We start from the raw sequence: 4,562 nt of genomic DNA, 5'->3' as shown, positions 1-4,562 counted from the left end.
CCATTAGGTATTCCGTTCTCATTCGATAAAAGCTCTTGGCTCAAAATAAACGCCATTCTGCAGTAATGAGCTTCAGGAGCCACTGGACTTTGCCTGGATTTTAGAGGGTGAGTTGACTGTGAGCAATTCAGCACCTCCTTAGCCTTCTCTTGAGACACTAATTACTCATCACGTTTTCATTTTATCCTTTTTCTTATATTTCAAAAAATGCCAAAGGTAAAGATTTTTGAAAAATGAAGAAACGGTAGAAACACCTGAAAGTATTTTGTTTTTTAAATCCGAAGACCCAGAGAGTCAAATGAGAAAGAGATAATACAAACTTTTGTCTTGCTTCACCTGGTTATAACCAGATCAGCTGAAATTGGGTATTCCAAGCTTCATCCGGAAGCAAATTTCTGTAGTTGAGTCATAAGCCCCTGAAAAATGGGGTTTATGAGGAAAATGTGGAAAGACCCTCAAATTTAGGACAAGGCACAGCCATAATTTTCCAGGCATTAGGCTCCTGAAATAACTTTGTATGAAGATTACACTGGGATTTGTCCCCCATTTTGTAGAAAATGCTTAATGGTGAACTATATTTTATGCACACAAAAAGACTTATTTCATAAGACAAGCGGCTCAAGGACTTTCATTCCAATATTCAACAATACTATTACTAAAGGGCTCTTTCCTTCTACTCTGATAATTGAGTGATCTTAAGTGATATTTAAAAGAAAATACCACTCTGCTGAACTTATGTGTAAAGATGGTATGTGATAGAACAATTGAAAATTTTAAGTGCATTGTATTCCGTGTATTTGGTATAGCGTGAAACAGAATTGATGGAGTGTAATAACATCTTAAATATTCTGTTCTGCAGCAACCAAGAAAATGAGTTTTTGTTTTTGTTTGTGTCAAGCAATAGCCAAAGTGTTAACATTTGAGTGGACAGAATAGGTATATATTGTGTCTAATGCAAAAATCTCTAATTCTGTGCAATTCTTGTCTGTTTTATTTCTTTCCCATTTCTTTTTCTTTTTTTGTTTTTTAACAATCCTATGCAATATTTGAAAAACTTCACAACAGGTACACACACACTTTTGGCAACTCATGACAGGTTATCCCATCAGGATCTTGTCTGCAGAAGTGGGTGCCTCTCACAGCCAGAGTGAACTGCACAGGAGGCATCTTGGGAACCGAACAGGAGAAACCCAAAGGCAAGCAAGCAAACAGAAGAAAACCCTGCCGAGGGAAAAGGCCATAGGAGGAAGGATGCGGCGGTTCTAGGGAAACCTCTTCTTTTCTTTCTTTTTTCTTTTTTTTTTTTTTGGAGACAGGGTTTCTCTGTGTAGCTTTGCGCCTTCCCTGGAACTCACTTGGTAGCCCAGGCTGGCCTCGAACTCAGAAAGATCCACCTGCCTCTGCCTCCGAGTGCTGGGATTAAAGGCGTGCCCCACCACCGCCCGGCGAAACCTCTTCTTTTATTGTATCATGATTCATTTCTAAAGAGGAAGTGGATTCTGAGAAAAACACTTGAAATACTCTCTCAGGGGGAGAAGGCAGGTCTTTACCAGGGGGTCATCTTTCTGGGCGGCCATCTTGGCTCTGGTTCTGCCTTGGCCTTCCAAGGACTGTTGCTCCTTTGGTGTCAGGGCCAAGTGTTTGCTCTTCAACCCTGGGATGTTGCTCCACACCGGCACAGCATTCTGGAGGACTCTGCCACAGATATTCTGGAGAGTCACAGCCTCCATCTGAAGGAAGCAGGTTGCGGTGACTTGGTCATCCTCAGTCAGTAGCAGACTTCCACAGCCAGAAGAAAGGCCTCTGACTCCCTGGGGATCGAGCATACTGCAGGATCTGGTGGAACTGGAACATGTACCAGCCAGAGCAGTGGTCACAAGAGCGACCTAGTGGCTGTGTCGAGCTCTACACGAAGTCAAAGGGACCCCATCTCTCTACATCTCTCCTCACAACATTCGTGACATCTTCCAAGTACCTCACTCTTCCTTCTTCAGAACCACAACCTCTTTCCAAAAGCCCAAACTCTCTAGCTCTTTCTCAATATTTCCAAAGAGACTCAGTACCCGCACTGGCTGTCTCTTCCACGCAGATACTGGCGTGTACACCTCCAGAGGGCTTGCCCACTCTAGACCATGGAAGGCCTTCAGCTGGTGATGCCACTTCCTTCGCCCCGGCAGCAGTCCGCTCCGAGTGAAAGGCAGGCACAGGAAGCAAACCGAGCGGGCCATGGCATTGATTCACTCTGAGGTCCCGGGGTCCACCAGGATACCCACACACTCGAAACAGTAGCGTGTGGTACAGTCGGGGCTCTCACAGATGGACAGGGTGTCCCCCGAGCAGCCGATGGAGCAATAGCTCTGGTGCCCATCCTCATCAAAAAGGAAGAGGGTCTCCAGGAACGTGTCCTTACACTGGCACATATTCCTCCCTCAAATAAGGGGTGCTGCGTATACACCTGGAGACTTCCACAACAGAGGCAGAGGTCTTCGATGTTCTGTCGGTTCACAGTGACTTCATACCTGATCTCTCTGCCTGGTGGAGGTGAGGTTAAGGACAGCAGCTCCCTTGAGTCTTCCAGTACGATGTCCATGCTCTGCTCACCATGGCAGGGTTTCCAGCCACTGCTCTTCCAGGTGGCTGGCAAAGTCCAGGCTAGAACTGCCCAGAGTCTCCAGGTCCCAGGTTCCAAGGGCTTTGGAGCAAGAAGAAAATTTCTCCTGGGAACCCATGGAGGTTGTCTGCTAGAAGGATCTGTGTCCAGTGGATGGCGGGTGGCTGGAGGTTTCGGGAGGTGTGTCAGCAGGGTCGTCAGAGCCATGCAATGCAATGAGAGATGATGGGAGGCAGGTGTAAGGTGCTCGGGTGGGTTCTTTTGGGGCCTAGTGGGGAATTATGGGGAGGAAGAGAGAGGGAAGGTTAAAAGGGACCTTAAGGCAAGTAGGGATCTCCCATTTCTTTTAGACTAAGAAAAAGCAAGCCCACTGCTCAAAATTTAACATATAAGAATGCTCAGATTCTCATATTACATTTTGGTGATTTAGGCTTTTTCCTTTTATAAGAAAGGGAAATATTAACCTCCGTCTTAGTTTAAAAATTAATTCTTCACATATCGGATACCTGATTCAAGCATAGTTTCCATAAAAATATAAAAGACATATCTTCCTTTGAAACATTTGAATAATTTTTAACTGATAAAATGCATTTATTGTGGATAAATGCATATATTTATTCTGGATAAATATTTATGGTATTTTCAAACATGTATACATTGTTGAATAGGGAGCAAAGTTAGACAGAAGCTGTGGGTAACCCTTAGCAAAACCTATCACTTGTGATTGGTATGCAAAGAGGAGGGGGCCATCTTGTGGGACTGAGTTCTTCACTACAGGTCCTGGTTAACTCTAGATGCTGTCAGAATTGAATTAGCGTAGGACACCCATTTGTCTACAAAGATTGGAGGATGGTTTGGACGGCTAGAAAACTGCTTACATTTTCAAGGTCAGAAATGCTGAGAGAACACAGAAGGGTTAAAAAAATCATCACTCAGCTCTTTTTTTTTTAATACAAATTGCTAAACTTTTAAAGGGAAATTACACGAATGTCAATGCAGTTTATGATTCTAAAGAGTTTTACCTTTTAAAAATAAATCCCTTAAGCAGTTCTGGTTTATTCTATTGTTTAATTTCTTGACAATAGTCCTTTGTTTTGTTTTTGTTTTTTTAAGTGGGATTTGAGACAAGTTCATGTTTTCTATTCTTTGTTAGTCTCCAACTCTTAAATTTTTTTATTAGATGTATTCATTTTATTTTGTGTGAACGTTTTGCCTGCATGTGTATATGTGTACCACATGCATGTGTGGGGCCTGCAGAGGTCAGAACGGGGAACAGAGCCTCTGGAACTGGAGTTAAGAATGGTTGTGAACCACTATTTGGTTGCTGGGACCTGAACCTGGGTCCTCTACAAAAGCAGCAAAGTGCTCTTATCCACTGAGCCATCTCTCTAGCCTCTATCCTCCAACTCTTGATCCTCCTGCCTCAGCCTGTTGAGTGCTGGAATCCGCTGTGTGAGCCCCCATGCCTGGTTCTGGTCTCATCTTAGTGCTGTTGTAGTAATTTTCTTTCCACGTTAAGACTTGCCTAGTTTGTATGAAACACATCATTATGGAGCCATAGATGTGAAGTCTGGAATTCTGCTTCAGCCTTCAGAGTTCAGAGATCTTAGGTGTGTGCCACCATTGCTTTATTGTTATTAATTATTATTATTTTTAAAGTCAAAACAGCAGTAGATATTGAAGTAAACATAATTTACTCTTGGAAGCATCTTTACTATTTTGCCAGGTTGTTGGAGTGAGCAGATCCTGTCAGGAGTTAGAGTCCCCAGTTCTCTGGTCATTGTGATAGGGTGAATCATGGTCCCTAAGGACATTTTTGCCATTATCTCTGGAACCTATAAATGTTAAATTTTTGGAAAAAATGTCTTTGGTTTTGCAATGAAGAGATTATCACAGGTTATCTTAATGGGTAATTTACAAATGTCCTCACAAGAGGGACAGAGAGAGACTA

The 4,562-nt window shown here is 43.0% G+C and overlaps 1 pseudogene; it reads right to left on the bottom strand.

The window, feature by feature from the left end:
* Positions 1-1,481: 1,481 nt before the first annotated feature.
* LOC114683511 lies at positions 1,482-2,729 on the bottom strand (annotated as a pseudogene).
* Between the last annotated feature and the right edge of the window lie 1,833 nt (positions 2,730-4,562).

Source organism: Peromyscus leucopus, chromosome 6, assembly GCF_004664715.2.
Source record: "Peromyscus leucopus breed LL Stock chromosome 6, UCI_PerLeu_2.1, whole genome shotgun sequence".
NCBI lineage: Eukaryota > Metazoa > Chordata > Mammalia > Rodentia > Cricetidae > Peromyscus > Peromyscus leucopus.
Note: the sequence above shows the minus strand (reverse complement) of the source record. Positions and strands in the feature narration are given on the sequence as shown.